Consider the following 18017-nt stretch of genomic DNA (forward strand, 5'->3'; position numbering starts at 1 on the left):
AGATGGATTACAAGGACTAGCACATGGCAATATAACATTTGTAGTAGAGATTGTGCTAACATCCATATGAGGCTCACAAGATGTTACCTTAGTGATACTTGCCTCATGAGCTAACTTTAGCCCATCATAGGAAATTAGAAGATCATCATGAGAGCTTGAGAGCTTTTTATGACTTTCTTCCAATTCCCTATAATTGCTAGTTAGCAACTCAAGTTGAGCCCTTAGCTCAACATTCTCCTTTAAGGTCGATGCTTCACAAGAATTAGAGTTAGTAGCACAAGCATCAACAATAGTTTTCTCATTTTCATGCATATAGGATTCAATTTTTTGTGTAAGCATGAAATTAGCATGCTTCTCATCTTTTAGCTCATGCTTGAGGAGAGTGAATCTCATTTCCCCATTTTCAACATGGGACTCCAACTCCACTATGGTTTCCCTATATTTATTCAAGGTATCCATAGAGTGTTCGAGATAAGCACGAGCTTCTTTATTACCACAAAGAGAAGCATATACCATTGCCATATCATGCACCAAGATATTATGTTCTTCATCATTATCATCATCATCACTCTCATCATTAGAGGATGTGTTAGGAGTCAAAGTAGGAGATACCTTTGGTCCATTTGCCATAAGGCACATGTGCATACCGGAGGATGAAGATGAAGATATTCTTGAATCCTCATTTGAAATCATGTCTTGATCCATAGAGTGTTCGGTTTCCTCTACAATGTTAGTCAACAAGCAACTAGAGGAAATAGAAACATTTTGATTATGGGAGCAAGACAAGGCAAGCATATCCTCATGAGATCTATGTAAGCAATTTACACATGATATGCAAGGACTATCAACACAAGCATGTAGATTATTTTCAATGCAAGATGTGTTTAAGTCCAAAGAGGAAACATTGCAATGAGATAGAGATGAAGAGTCATCACTATTGAGCACAATATCAACATTGCAATTTCCCTCACCACTCACCATATCATTACCTTGTGTCTTGCAACACGTTGGTGAAGTGGAAGAAGATGATGACTCATCACGGCCGGAGGTGGAAGCAACTTGGAACTCTTCATGATGTGAAGGGGAACAGAGCTCCTCGGAGTCACCACCGACCAAATGAGAAGTGGATCCACCAAACATTTCCTTAAGCTTGATCCACATCTCATGAGATGACTTTCGCTTTATATATATCAAGAACCTACGAAAATCGGGTCTCAAGGAGAATAAAAGCTCATTAGATACTTGAGCTTCAAGATGTAAGTTTTTCTCATCCTCTAAAGATAGATTATGAGAATCCATCGGAGGAGAAAAACCAACACCTAGAAATTGCTCTATATTTGGACACAAGGTCCGAAGATTACAAAGCAAGCAATTTCGCCACAAAAGATAATTTGTGCCATTAAAGACAATTGTGTCATTGTGCACTATACTAGCCGACATCTTTACTCTCAAGGCGGTGAAGCCTAAAACAAGGAGAGACCTTGCTCTGATACCAATTGAAAGATCGAGATGTCGCCTAGAGGGGGGGGGGGTGAATAGGCGATTACAAACTCTTGCGGATTTGTCTTGTAAGAATGCGGAATTAAACTATCGTTTAGTTTACAAGCACAAACCCTAAATATGCTAAGCTCAACTAAGTGTAACAATAGCAACTAGAGCTAAGCAAGATAGGCACAAGATATATGTAGCACAAGTGATAGCAAGATATATGTACTTCAAGCACGATGGCTATCACAAGGAAAGAGAGCTCGGGTATAGAAATAACCGAGGCACGCGGAGACGAGGATGTATTCCCGTGTTCCCTTGCTTTGCAACAAGGTACGTCACGTTTGGAGGAGTGGAGGTCCCACGAAGGATTCTCCGCGCCACGAAGGCTCACCCTATTCTTCGAACCACACCCACGAAGGGATAATGGCCCTTTCCTTATGGTTAGCTTTTCCTCCGCTCCAGAGATGGCAAGCTCCACAACCACTTCACAAGCTCCACGAAAGAGAAGCCCGGGCCTCTTCACAATCTTCTTGAAGAGATCACCGGAGCACCAATCACCAAGCCAACTAGGAGGTCACCCTCCAAGAGTAACAAGCTCACAGTCTCTCACTCGAACAAATCGTGGTGGAGAGCTCAACACTATGCAATGATGCAAAGCAAGAACACCGGAGGTGTTCAAGTCCTTCACACTCAAATCCCACCAAAGCAACGAATGCTAGGATGAGATTGGAGAGGAAGAACAAGGGGGAAAGTCAACCAAAGACTCCAAGATCTAGATCCCAAGAGATTCCCTCACTTAGAGAAGAAACGGTTTGGTGGAAGTGTAGATCTAGATCTCCTCTCTCAAATCCTGAAATATGAGCAAGAATGGTTGGAGGAATCAAGGGGGAGAGCAAGTTCTTCAAATAGCAACAATGGAGGTGAGAGAATGGGAAGAACTACTTTTGCCCAAGGTGGAAGAAGCCTATTTATAGCTAAAGGGGAAAAATAGCTGTTGGGGGAAAAAGACAGAAAATCGGGCAGAAAAAACAGTCAGAAAAACGGCCCAGCCGGCTGCCAGGCCGACCGGATTCGCGCTGATGCGGCCGGTGGCCCATCCGGCCGGATCGCCCAAGAGCCGGGCGGCTGCACAGCGTGCGCGGGCGGCGAGTAGGCAAGGGGCGCGCTGGGGTGGGCGGCCCAGTGGCGAGGCAGGCAGCGGGCGAGCGGGCCGCATGGGCGTGGCGGCCCGAAGCGCGTGCGGCGGGAGGGTAGGCCGCGGGCGGCGGCGGCCGTGTGGGCCGAGCGGCGGTGAGCGGCCCAGTGGAGAATTCGGTCGGGCCGAGGTGGGCGCCGGGCAGGCCGGTCGCAGACTTGGCCACCGGCCGGTCATGGGCCAGAGGCCACTGGACCTAGCCCGGAAGGCACCAGCGCCTGGTCCGGTGCAGACCGGGTGGGCCGGTGGCCGGTCCGGTCTGGCCGGTCGATCCGCTGCCCCTTTTGTTCTTTTTCTTTTTATTCTTTTTCCTTTTTCCCTTTTCTTTAATAACAAATGCTCCCGAACTCCGAATCGCATGAAACCAATTTTGTTTGGAAGATAACAACGAATGCTATCTTATGGAAACTGAAAACCCAGGAATCTATAGGAGGGGATTTTATAATGAATATAAAAGGTACAACCTTATATCATGAATAACCGGTAAAATCACTCAACCTTGAAAATGCAATAGAAGATGCATGCGAACTCCATTTTCGATGAACTTGGGCTTGTTGTAAAGCTAGCAACAAGCTCAAGAACCTCACACCGAGAAATACCAAGAAGCAATAAGAATATGCAAAGTATGCAAAGGATTGAGCTCCCTAAGACGATGTGATCAAGTTACCCAACCGAAAGCCCCTCTTAATAGTGCGGCTATCTATCCTATAATCCGGTCTCCCAACATCCACCTTGAGACCGGTAAAAGGAAAACCTATCAAGGTCATACCTTTGCCTTGCGCATCTCATCACTTGATCATTGTTGCTTCGTGAAGACTCACAAATGCTCCCCATACACTATGATGGGAAAGCTCCATTGATGCACATCTTCACAAGTCCATTATCATCAAATGGACGGCAAGCTTCAAGTATGTGATTCACTTGAGACGCTCATCTTGAACTTGCCCAACTCAACCTTGTATCTTCACATACTCACATAAGATAGAGCATGGCTAATATTGAGTTCCACATAAGAACTCCATCTTCATTTCTTCTTATTGATCATATCACATATATATATCTTCATACCGATGATCTTGATGCCAATACACAAGATATACCTTTATCTTCATGGCAACCATACTTGAATCCAACACATGGAGAGCAAGTAGTACCTATGGAATATTCCTTCATATAAACTCAATGAAAACATTAGTCCATAGGGGTTGTCATTAATTACCAAAACCACACATAGGGGCAATGTACCCTTACAGAAGAAAAGGTCTTCCCAATATAATGGGACAAGATGCATTGCATTTAATATCCAAGACAACAAAATCAACGGGGACAAGGTTATTGTTAACAGTAATGCGAACATTATCAACTTTCCCCAACGGTTTCTTTGTAGAGTTATCAGCAAGATTAACATCCAAATAACAATTTTTCAATGGTGGCAAGTCAAGCATATTATAAATTTTCTTAGGCATAGCAGAAATACTTGCACCAAGATCACATAAAGCATTACAATCAAAATCATTGACCTTCATCTTAATGATGGGCTCCCAACCGTCCTCTAGCTTCCTAGGAATAGAAGCTTCGCGTTCTAATTTTTCTTCTCTAGCTTTTATGAGAGCATTTGTAATATGTTTCGTGAAAGCCAAATTTATAGCACTAGCATTAGGACTCTTAGCAAGTTTTTGTAAGAACTTTATAACTTCAGAGATGTGGCAATCATCAAAATTCAAACCATTATAATCTAAAGCAATGGGATCATCATCCCCAATGTTGGAAAAAATTTCAGCAGTTTTATCACAGGCAGTTTCAGCAGTTTCAGGCAGTTTCTCGCGCTTTGCATTAGAAGTGGAAACATTGCTAACACCAATTTTTTTATTATTATTAGTAGGAGGTGCAGCAACTTGTGTAGCATTAGCATTACTAGTGGTGGTAATAGTCCAGACTTTAGCTATATTATCTTCTTTTTCATTTTCTTCTCTTTCCCACCTAGCTCGCAATTCGGCAATCAATCTTATATTCTCATTAATTCTAACTTGGATAGCATTTGTTGTAGTAACAATTTTATTATGATTATTTTCATTAGGCATAACTTTCGATTTCAAAAGATCAACATCAGCAACAAGACTATCGACTTTAGAAGCAAGTATATCAATTTTCCCAAGCTTTTCTTCAACAGATTTGTTAAAAGCAGTTTGTGTACTAATAAATTCTTTAAGCATGGCTTCAAGTCCAGGGGGTGTGTTCCTATTATTATTGTAAGAATTCCCATAAGAATTACCATAGCCGTTGCCATTATTATAAGGATATGGCCTATAGTTGTTACTAGAATTGTTCCGGTAAGCATTGTTGTTGAAATTATTATTTTTAATGAAGTTTACATCAACATGTTCTTCTTGTGCAACCAATGAAGCTAACAGAACATTATTAGGATCAACATTTGTCCTATCATTCACAAGCATAGACATAATAGCATCAATCTTATCACTCAAGGAAGAGGTTTCTTCGACAGAATTTACCTTCTTACCTTGTGGAGCTCTTTCCGTGTGCCATTCAGAGTAGTTGATCATCATATTATCAAGAAGCTTTGTTGCTTCACCAAGAGTGATGGACATAAAGGTACCTCCAGTAGCTGAATCCAATAGGTTCCGCGAAGAAAAAATCAGTCCTGCATAAAAGGTTTGGATGATCATCCAAGTAGTCAGTCCATGGGTTGGGCAATTTTTAACCAAAGATTTCATTCTTTCCCATGCTTGTGCAACATGCTCAGTATCTAATTGTTTAAAATTCATTATGCTACTCCTCAAAGATATAATTTTAGCAGCGGGATAATATCTACCAATAAAAGCATCCTTGCATTTAGTCCATGAATCAATAATATTCTTAGGCAGAGATAGCAACCAATCTTTAGCTCTTCCTCTTAATGAGAAAGGGAACAATTTTAATTTTATAATGTCACCATCTACATCTTTATATTTTTTCATTTCACACAATTCAACAAAATTATTGAGATGGGCAGCAGCATCATCAGAACTAACACCAGAAAATTGCTCTCGCATAACAAGATTTAGTAAAGCAGGTTTAATTTCAAAGAATTCTACTGTAGTAGCAGGTGGAGCAATAGGTGTGCATAATAAATCATTATTATTTGTGGTTGTGAAGTCACACAACTTAGTATTTTCAGGAGTACCCATTTTAGCAGTAGTAAATAAAATAAACTAGATAAAGTAAATGCAAGTAACTAATTTTTTTGTGTTTTTGATATAGAGTGCAAGACAGTAAATAAAGTAAAGCTAGCAACTAATTTTTCTGTATTTTGATTTAGTGCAACAAACAAAGTAGTAAATAAAACTAAGCAAGACAAAAACAAAGTAAAGAGATTGGGATGTGGAGACTCCCCTTGCAGCGTGTCTTGATCTCCCCGGCAACGGCGCCAGAAATTTAGCTTGACACGCGTACAGCACGCGACTGTTGGGAACCCCAAGTGGAAGGTGTGATGCGTACAGCAGTAAGTTTCCCTCAGTTAGAAACCAAGGTTTATCGAACCAGTAGGAGTCAAGAAGCACGTTGAAGGTTGATGGCGGCGAGATGTAGTGCGGCGCAACACCAGGGATTCCGGCGCCAACGTGGAACCTGCACAACACAAACCAAGTACTTTGCCCCAACGAAACAGTGAGGTTGTCAATCTCACCGGCTTGCTGTAACAAAGGATTAGATGTATAGTGTGGATGATGATTGATTGCAGAAAACAGTAGAACAAGTAATCAAGTAGATTGTATAACAGTAAAGATAATTGGACCGGGGTCCACAGTTCACTAGAGGTGTCTCTCCCATAAGATAAACAACATGTTGGGTGAACAAATTACAGTTGGGCAATTGACAAATAAAGAGGGCATGACCATGCACATACATATTATGATGAGTATAGTGAGATTTAATTGGGCATTACGACAAAGTACATAGACCACTATCCAGCATGCATCTATGCCTAAAAAGTCCACCTTCAGGTTATGATCCGAACCCCTTCCAGTATTAAGTTGCTAACAACAGACAATTGCATTAAGTATTGCGCGTAATGTAATCAATAACTACATCCTCGGACATAGCATCAATGTTTTATCCCTAGTGGCAACAACACATCCATAATCTTAGAGATTTCTGTCACTTCCCCAGATTCACGGAGACGTGAACCCACTATCGAGCATAAATACCCCCTCTTGGAGTTAAGAGTAAAAACTTGGCCAGAGCCTCTACTAATAACGGAGAGCATGCAAGATCATAAACAACACACAGATATAAATTGATAATCAACATAACATGGTATTCTCTATTCATCGGATCCCAACAAACACAACATATAGAATTACAGATAGATGATCTTGATCATGTTCGGCAGCTCACAAGACCCGACAATTAAGCACAATGAGGAGAAGACAACCATCTAGCTACTGCTATGGACCCATAGTCCAGGGGTAGACTACTCACACATCACTCCGGAGGCGACCATGGCGGTGTAGAGTCCTTCGGGAGATGATTCCCCTCTCCGGCAGGGTGCCGGAGGCGATCTCCTGAATCCCCCGAGATGGGATTGGCGGCGGCGGCGTCTCTGGAAGATTTTCCGTATCGTGGCTCTCGGTACTGGGGGTTTCGCGACGAAGGCTATTTGTAGGCGGAAGGGTAGGTCAGGGGGCGTCACGAGGGGCCCAGGAGACAGGTCGGCGCGGCCAAGGGTGGGGTCGCGCCGCCTGCCCTCCTGGCCACCTCGTGGCCCCACTTCGTTGACTCTTCGGTCTTCTGGAAGCTTCGTGGCAAAATAGGACCCTGGGCGTTGATTTCGTCCAATTCCGAGAATATTTCCTTACTAGGATTTCTGAAACCAAAAACAGCAGAAAACAGCAACAGGCACTTCGGCATCTTGTTAATAGGTTAGTTCCAGAAAATGCATAAATATGATGTAAAGTATGCATAAAACATGTAGATATTATCAATAATGTGGCATGGAACATAAGAAATTATCGATACGTCGGAGACGTATCATGTATCTGACACTCAATGAGTAAAAACACATGAGTGATTATAGATCACAAATAATATGTACACAATCAGATGTCATGTGCTCTCAAAAATGTTATGAGCATGTACCAGAATGATTCATGTGATGATCATTGAAAAACAGTAAGAATATTCTTGAGTACTTAAGAAGAACCAAGGATATATATATAGTTTTGTATGGAGAAATGACAAACAAATCGCTGTAAAGTGTTGCACCGATATTTGTTTTGTCACATATGAAAATAAAATTTCAATCTCAAATTAGACTAAGTGTTGTTTAAAAGGTAGCACAATGAGCTAGAAGTTGTCTATGCTAGATTTAGAAGATTTCTAAATATTGTGACAGATTCTGCAAAATAAGATAGAGTATGTCATTGTTTTGACAATGACAAAGGATGTTAAAGTCAAGAGGTTTTTTGAGAACTTGGTGTAGTCCCGACAGAGTCAGAACTTTGAAGCTATATTGTGTGTGACAATATTAGTGACATATTTCAGACCGCGGAATTAAGGTTCCACCAAAAGACCAAACATATTTAATGCCGACTCATTTGGAAATTAGTGATGCGTTGTGACGCAAATGAATTACAAAATACATACGTTTCTGAGCGTGTCAGATCCGTTGACTAAAACCTCTCCCGTGAGCAATACATGATAAAGCACCGGAAGGCCAAGGTGTTATATCTTTACAAATGTAAACTAGATTATTGACTCTAGTGCAAGTGGGAGATTGTTGGAGATATGCCCAAGAGACAATAATAAAATGGTTATTATAATATATCTTTGTGTTTATGATAATGTTTACATACCATGCTATAATTGTATTAACCGAAACATTGATACATGTGTGTTATGTAAACAACAAGGAGTCCCTAGTATGCCTCTTAACTAGCTTGTTGATTAATAGATGATTAGTTTCATAATCATGAACATTGGATGTTATTAATAACAAGGTTATATCATTGTATGAATGATGTAATGGACACACCCAATTAAGCGTAGCATAAGATCACGTCATTAAGTTATTTGCTATAAGCTTTCGATACATAGTTACCTAGTCCTTATGACCATGAGATCATGTAAATCACTTATACCGGAAAGGTGCTTTGATTACATCAAACGCCACTGCGTAAATGGGTGGTTATAAAGGTGGGATTAAGTATCCGGAAAGTATGAGTTGAGGCATATGGATCAACAGTGGGATTTTTCCATCCCGATGACGGATAGATATACTCTGGGCCCTCTCGGTGGAATGTCGTCTAATGTCTTGCAAGCATATGAATAAGTTCATAAGATACCACATACCACGGTACGAGTAAAGAGTACTTGTCAGGAGACGAGGTTGAACAAGGTATAGAGTGATACCGATGATCAAACCTCGGACAAGTAAAATATCGCGTGACAAAGGGAATCGGTATCGTATGTGAATGGTTCATTCGATCACTAAAGTCATTGTTGAATATATGGGAGCCATTATGGATCTCCAGATCCCCCTATTGGTTATTGGTCGGAGAGAGTACTCAACCATGTCTGCATAGTTCGCGAACCGTAGGGTGACACACTTAAGGTTTGATGTTGAAATGGTAGAACTTGAAATATGGAATGGAGTTCGAAGATTTGTTCGAAGTCCCGGATGAGATCCCGGACATCACGAGGAGTTCCGGAATGGTCCGGAGAATAAGATTCATATATAGGAAGTCATTTTATGAGATTTAAAATGATCCGGAAGGTTCTACGGAAGGTTCTAGAAGGTTCTAGAAAAGTCCGGAAGAAATCACTAAGGAAGGCGGAGTCCCGGAGGGACTCCACCTCCCATGGCCGGCCAACCCTAGGAGGGGGGAGTCCACCTTGGTCTCCACCAAGGGGGCCGGCCAACCCCCCACATGGAATGGGGGAATCCCACCCCAAGTGGGATTCCCACCTTGGGTAGGTTTCCCTATCACATGGAAGGTTTTGGGTTCGGGTCTTATTCGAAGACTTGTAGTCCAACACTTGGGGCTTCCACCTATATAATGAGGGGCCAAGGGGAGGGGGCCGGCCACCCCAAGACCATAGCCTGGCCGCACCCCCTTAGTGGCCGGCCACCCCCTCCCAAACCCTAGCCGCCCCCTCTCTCCTCCAACGCTCCCGCACGCTTAGCGAAGCTCCCCCGGAGTTCTCCACCACCACCGCCACCACGCCGTCGTGCTGCCGGATTCAAAAGGAGACTACTACTTCCACTGCCCGCTGGAACGGGGAGGTGGACGTCGACTTCATCAACACCGAACGTGTGACCGAGTACGGAGGTGCTGCCCGATCGTGGCACCGTGATCAAGATCTTCTACGCGCTTTTGCAAGCGGCAAGTGATCGTCTACCGCAGCAATAAGAGCCTACTCTTATAGGCTTTGGAAATCTTCAAGGGTGAGTCTCGATCATCTCCTCGTTGCTACCGTCTTCTAGATTGTATCTTGGCTTGGATTGCGTTCTAACGGTAGGAAATTTTTTGTTTTCTATGCAACGAATCCCTACACATAAGCTATATGAGAAAGGGCTTCTGAAAACTAAAGACATGTACATGCTCTGTGGAATTGTGCATGCCAGAAGTTCACCAAAGCTTAATTTAATGAATAAAGACATGCAAATGCACGCATTTTTACTGTAACATCCTCACACATGGCTTTGTATCCAAAATATCAAACCGGTAACAAGGATGGACACTATGTTTATATTTTAACACACCCATGTGTGGCTGAGCGGCTCCTTTTACACCCCAACTTCTTCTTTATTTTTCGTTTAAATTGCATCTTTAAACTCAATATGTGTACCTCTAATCTGGTACTCATAACATGGCTCCATCTTAAGTACAAACATTACGATCCTCGGTTACTGCTGGCGCAAAGTTGACGTGGGAGTTAGAGATCTCTGTGGTGTAACTTTTCTTCAGGTCCCCGGCAACGGCGCCAGAAATTTGCTTGATGCGTGTGGTTGACATGTCCGTTGGGAACCCCAAGAGGAAGGTGTGATGCGCACAGCGGCAAGTTTCCCTCAGTAAGAAACCAAGGTTTAATCGGACCAGTAGGAGTCAAGAAGCACGTTGAAGGTTGATGGCGGCGGGATGTAGTGCGGCGCAACACCAGAGATTCCGGCGCCAACGTGGAACCTGCACAACACAACCAAAGTACTTTGCCCCAACGAAACAGTGAGGTTGTCAATCTCACCGGCTTGCTGTAACAAAGAGTTAACCGTATTGTGTGGAAGATGATTGTTTGCAGAAAACAGTAGAACAAGTATTGCAGTAGATTGTATTTCAGTATAGAGAATTGGACCGGGGTCCACAGTTCACTAGAGGTGTCTCTCCCATAAGACAAACAGCATGTTGGGTGAACAAATTACAGTTGGGCAATTGACAAATAAAGAGAGCATGACCATGCACATACATATCATGATGAGTATAGTGAGATTTAATTGGGCATTACGACAAAGTACATAGACCGCCATCCAACTGCATCTATGCCTAAAAAGTCCACCTTCAGGTTATCATCCGAACCCCCTCCAGTATTAAGTTGCAAAGCAACAGACAATTGCATTAAGTATGGTGCGTAATGTAATCAACAACTACATCCTTAGACATAGCATCAATGTTTTATCCCTAGTGGCAACAACACAACACAACCTTAGAACTTTCTATCACTGTCCCAGGTGTCAATGCAGGCATGAACCCACTATCAAGCATAAATACTCCCTCTTGGAGTTACAAGCATCTACTTGGCCAGAGCATCTACTAGTAACGGAGAGCATGCAAGATCATAAACAACACATAGATATAACTTTGATAATCAACATAACAAGTATTCTCTATTCATCGGATCCCAACAAACGCAACATATAGAATTACAGATAGATGATCTTGATCATGTTAGGCAGCTCACAAGATCCGACAATGATAGCACAATGGGGAGAAGACAACCATCTAGCTACTGCTATGGACCCATAGTCCAGGGGTAGACTACTCACACATCACACCGGAGGCGACCATGGCGGCGTAGAGTCCTCCGGAGATGATTCCCCTCTCAGACGGGGGTGCGGAGGCGATCTCCTGGATCCCCCGAGATGGGATCGGCGGCGGCGGCGCCGTCTCTGGAAGGGTTTCCATATCGGGGCTGTCGTGACGGGGGGTTGCGCTCCGGAGGCTTTAAGTAGGCGGAAGGGCAGGTCAGGAGGCGGCACGAGGGCCCCACACCACAGGGCCGCGCGGCCAAGGGGGGGCCGCGCCGCCCTAGGGTGTGGCCCCCTCGTGGCCCCTCTTCGTCTCTTCTTCGGACTTCTGGAAGCTTCGTGGCAAAATAGGACCCTGGGCGTTGATTTCGTCCAATTCCGAGAATATTTCGTTACTAGGATTTCTGAAACCAAAAAAAGCAGAAAACAAAGAATCGGCACTTCGGCATCTTGTTAATAGGTTAGTTCCAGAAAATGCACGAATATGACATAAAGTGTGCATAAAACATGTATATAACATCAATAATGTGGCATGGATCATAAGAAATTATCGATACGTCGGAGACGTATCAGCATCCCCAAGCTTAGTTCTGCTCGTCCCGAGCAGGTAAAACGATAACCCAGATAATTTCTGGAGTGACATGCCATCATAACCTTGATCATACTATTTGTAAAGCATATGTAGTGAATGCAGCGATCAAAACAATGTATATGACATGAGTAAACAAGTGAATCATATAGCAACGACTTTTCATGAATAGCACTTCAAGACAAGCATCAATTAAGTCTTGCATAAGAGTTAACTCATAAAGCAATAATTCAAAGTAAAAGCATTGAAGCAACACAAAGGAAGATTAAGTTTCAGCGGTTGCTTTCAACTTATAACATGTATATCTCATGGATATTGTCAACATAGAGTAATATAATAAGTGCAATAAGCAAATATGTAGGAATCAATGCACAGTTCACACAAGTGTTTGCTTCTTGAGGTGGAGAGAAATAGGTGAACTGACTCAACATTGAAAGTAAAAGAATGGTCCTCCATAGAGGAAAAGCATCGATTGCTATATTTGTGCTAGAGCTTTGATTTTGAAAACATGAAACAATTTTGTCAACGGTAGTAATAAAGCATATGTATCATGTAAATTATATCTTACAAGTTGCAAGCCTCATGCATAGTGTACTAATAGTGCCCGCACCTTGTCCTAATTAGCTTGGACTACCGGATCATCACAATGCACATGTTTTAACCAAGTGTCACAAAGGGTACCTCTATGCCGCTGTACAAAGGTCTAAGGAGAAAGCTCGCATTGGATTTCTCGCTATTGATTATTCTCAACTTAGACATCCATACCGGGACAACATAGACAACAGATAATGGACTCCTCTTTTATGCATAAGCATGTAACAACAATTAATAATTTTCTCATTTGAGATTGAGGATATTTGTCCAAAACTGAAACTTCCACCATGGATCATGGCTTTAGTTAGCGGCCCAATGTTCTTCTCTAACAATATGCATGCTTAACCATAAGGTGGTAGATCTCTCTTACTTCAGACAAGACGGACATGCATAGCAACTCACATGAAATTCAACAAAGAGTAGTTGATGGCGTCCCCAGTAAACATGGTTATCGCACAACAAGCAACTTAATAAGAAATAAAGTGCATAATTACATATTCAATACCACAATAGTTTTTAAGCTATTTGTCCCGTGAGCTATATATTGCAAAGGTGAATGATGGAATTTTAAAGGTAGCACTCAAGCAATTTACTTTGGAATGGCGAAAAATACCATGTAGTAGGTAGGTATGGTGGACACAAATGGCATAGTGGTTGGCTCAAGTATTTTGGATGCATGAGAAGTATTCCCTCTCGATACAAGGTTTAGGCTAGCAAGGCTTATTTGAAACAAACACAAGGATGAACCGGTGCAGCAAAACTCACATAAAAGACATATTGAAAACATTATAAGACTCTACACCGTCTTCCTTGTTGTTCAAACTCAATACTAGAAATTATCTAGACCTTAGAGAAACCAAATATGCAAACCAAATTTTAGCATGCTCTATGTATTTCTTCATTAATGGGTGCAAAGTATATGATGCAAGAGCTTAATCATGAGCACAACAATTGCCAAGTATCACATTACCCAAGACATTATAGCAATTACTACATGTATCATTTTCCAATTCCAACCATATAACAATTTAACGAAGGAGAAACTTCGCCATGAATACTATGAGTAGAAACTAAGGACATACTTGTCCATATGCTACAGCGGAGCGTGTCTCTCTCCCATAAAGTGAATGCTAGGATCCATTTTATTCAAACAAAACAAAAAACAAAAACAAACCGACGCTCCAAGAAAAGCACATAAGATGTGATGGAATAAAAATATAGTTTCAGGGGAGGAACCTGATAATGTTGTCGATGAAGAAGGGGATGCCTTGGGCATCCCCAAGCTTAGACGCTTGAGTCTTCTTGATATATGCAGGGGTGAACCACCGGGGCATCCCCAAGCTTAGAGCTTTCACTCTCCTTGATCATGTTGCATCATACTCCTCTCTTGATCCTTGAAAACTTCCTCCACACCAAACTGAGAACAACTCATTAGAGGGTTAGCGACAATAAAAATTAACATATTCAGAGGTGACACAATCATTCTTAACACTTCCGGACATTGCATAAAGCTACTGGACACTAATGGATCAAAGAAATTCATCCAACATAGCAAAAGAGGCAATGCGAAATAAAAGGCAGAATCTGTCAAAACAGAACAGTTCGTATTGACGAATTTTATCGAGGCACCAGACTTGCTCAAATGAAAATGCTCAAATTGAATGAAAGTTGCGTACATATCTGAGGATCACTCACGTAAATTAGCATAATTTTCTGAGTTACCTACAGGGGAAAACAGCCCAGATTCGTGACAGCAAAGAAATCTGTTTCTGTGCAGTAATCCAAATCTAGTATGAACTTTTCTATCAACGGCTTTACTTGGCACAATAAAACACTAAACTAAGATAAGGAGAGGTTGCTAAAGTAGTAAACAACTTCCAAGACACAAAATAAAAACAAAGTACTGTAGGTAAAAAACATGGGTTGTCTCCCATAAGCGCTTTTCTTTAACGCCTTTCAGCTAGGCGCAGAAAGTGTGTATCAAGTATTATCAAGAGACGAAGTGTCAACATCATAATTTGTTCTCATAATAGAATCAAAAGGTAACTTCATTCTCTTTCTAGGGAAGTGTTCCATACCTTTCTTGAGAGGAAATTGATATTTTATATTACCTTCCTTCATATCAATGATAGCACCAACAGTTCGAAGAAAAGGTCTTCCCAATATAATGGGACAAGATGCATTGCATTCAATATCCAAGACAACAAAATCAATGGGGACAAGGTTATTGTTAATGGTAATGCGAACATTATCAACTTTCCCCAAAGGTTTCTTTGTAGAATGATCAGCAAGATTAACATCCAAATAACAATTTTTCAGCGGTGGCAAGTCAAGCATATTATAAATTTTCTTAGGCATAACAGAAATACTTGCACCAAGATCACATAAAGCATTGCAATCAAAATCTTTAACCTTCATCTTAATGATGGGCTCCCAACCATCCTCTAGCTTTTTAGGAATAGAGGCTTCGCGCTCTAGTTTCTCTTCTCTAGCTTTTATGAGAGCATTTGTAATATGTTGCGTGAAAGCCAAATTTATAGCACTAGCATTAGGACTTTTAGCAAGTTTTTGCAAGAACTTTATAACTTCAGAGATGTGGCAATCATCAAAATTCAAACCATTATAATCTAAAGCAATGGGATCATCATCCCCAATGTTGGAAAAAATTTCAGCAGCTTTATCACAGCGATTTCAAATAGCTTTAGCAGCTTTCAGGCAGTTTCTCGCGCTTTGCATTAGAAGTGGAAACATTGCTAACACCAATTCTTTTATTATTATTAGTAGGAGGTGCAGCAACATGTGTAGCATTAGCATTACTAGTGGTGGTAATGGTCCAAACTTTAGCTACATTCTTTTCTTTAGCTAGTTTTTCATTTTCTTCTCTATCCCACCTAGCACGCAGTTCAGCCATTAATCTTATATTCTCATTAATTCTAACTTGGATGGCATTTGTTGTAGTAACAATTTTATTATGATGATTTTCATTAGGCAAAACTTTCAATTTCAAAAGATCAACATCAGCAGCAAGACTATCGACTTTAGAAGCAAGTATATCAATTTTCCCAAGCTTTTCTTCAACAGATTTGTTAAAAGCAGTTTGTGTACTAATAAATTCTTTAAGCATGGCTTCAAGTCCAGGGGGTGAACTCCTATTATTGTTGTAAGAATTCCCATAAGAATTACCATAGCCGTTGCCATTATTATAAGGATATGGCCTATAGTTGTTTCTAGAATTGTTCCGGTAAGCATTGTTGTTGAAATTATTATTTTTAATGAAGTTTACATCAACATGTTCTTCTTGTGCAACCAATGAAGCTAACGGAACATTATTAGGATCAATATTAGTCCTATCATTCACAAGCATAGACATAATAGCATCAATCTTATCACTCAAGGAAGAGGTTTCTTCGACAGAATTTACCTTCTTACCTTGTGGAGCTCTTTCCGTGTGCCATTCAGAGTAATTGATCATCATATTATCAAGAAGCTTTGTTGCTTCACCAAGAGTGATGGACATAAAGGTACCTCCAGCAGCTGAATCCAATAAATTCCGTGAAGAAAAATTTAGTCCTGCATAAAAGGTTTGGATGATCATCCAAGTAGTCAGTCCATGGGTTGGGCAATTTTTAACCAGAGATTTCATTCTTTCCCAAGCTTGAGCAACATGTTCAGTATCTAATTGTTTAAAATTCATTATGCTACTCCTCAAAGATATAATTTTAGCAGGGGGATAATATCTACCAATAAAAGCATCCTTGCATTTAGTCCATGAATCAATACTATTCTTAGGCAGAGATAGCAACCAATCTTTAGCTCTTCCTCTTAATGAGAAAGGGAACAATTTTAGTTTAATAATATCACCATCTACATCTTTATATTTTTGCATTTCACATAGTTCAACAAAATTATTAAGATAGGCAGCAGCATCATCAGAACTAATACCAGAAAATTGCTCTCGCATAACAAGATTAAGTAAAGCAGGTTTAATTTCAAAGAATTCTGCTGTAGTAGCAGGTGGAGCAATAGGTGTGCATAAGAAATCATTATTATTTGTGGTTGTGAAGTCACACAACTTAGTATTTTCTGGGTTGGCCATTTTAGCAACAGTAAATAAAGCAAACTAGATAAAGTAAATGCAAGTAACTATTTTTTTTGTGTTTTTGATATAGCAAACAAGATAACAAATAAAGTAAAACTAGCAACTAATTTTTTTGTATTTTGATTTAGTGCAGCAAACAAAGTAGTAAATAAAACTAAGCAAGATAAAAACAAAGTAAAGAGATTGAGAAGTGGAGACTCCCCTTGCAGCGTGTCTTGATCTCCCCGGCAACGGCGCCAGAAATTTGCTGCTGGCGCAAAGTTGACGTGGGAGTTAGAGATCTCTGTGGTGTAACTTTTCTTCAGGTCCCCGGCAACGGCGCCAGAAATTTGCTTGATGCGTGTGGTTGACACGTCCGTTGGGAACCCCAAGAGGAAGGTGTGATGCGCACAGCGGCAAGTTTCCCTCAGTAAGAAACCAAGGTTTAATCGGACCAGTAGGAGTCAAGAAGCACGTTGAAGGTTGATGGCGGCGGGATGTAGTGCGGCGCAACACCAGAGATTCCGGCGCCAACGTGGAACCTGCACAACACAACCAAAGTACTTTGCCCCAACGAAACAGTGAGGTTGTCAATCTCACCGGCTTCTTTGTAACAAAGAGTTAACCGTATTGTGTGGAAGATGATTGTTTGCGTAAAACAGTAGAACAAGTATTGCAGTAGATTGTATTTCAGTATAGAGAATTGGACCGGGGTCCACAGTTCACTAGAGGTGTCTCTCCCATAAGACAAACAGCATGTTGGGTGAACAAATTACAGTTGGGCAATTGACAAATAAAGAGAGCATGACCATGCACATACATATCATGATGAGTATAGTGAGATTTAATTGGGCATTACGACAAAGTACATAGACCGCCATCCAACTGCATCTATGCCTAAAAAGTCCACCTTCGAGTTATCATCCGAACCCCTCCGTATTAAGTTGCAAAGCAACAGACAATTGCATTAAGTATGGTGCGTAATGTAATCAACAACTACATCCTTAGACATAGCATCAATGTTTTATCCCTAGTGGCAACAAAGACAACACAACCT

The sequence above is a fragment of the Lolium perenne genome, chromosome 1 (assembly GCF_019359855.2).
Source record: "Lolium perenne isolate Kyuss_39 chromosome 1, Kyuss_2.0, whole genome shotgun sequence".
NCBI lineage: Eukaryota > Viridiplantae > Streptophyta > Magnoliopsida > Poales > Poaceae > Lolium > Lolium perenne.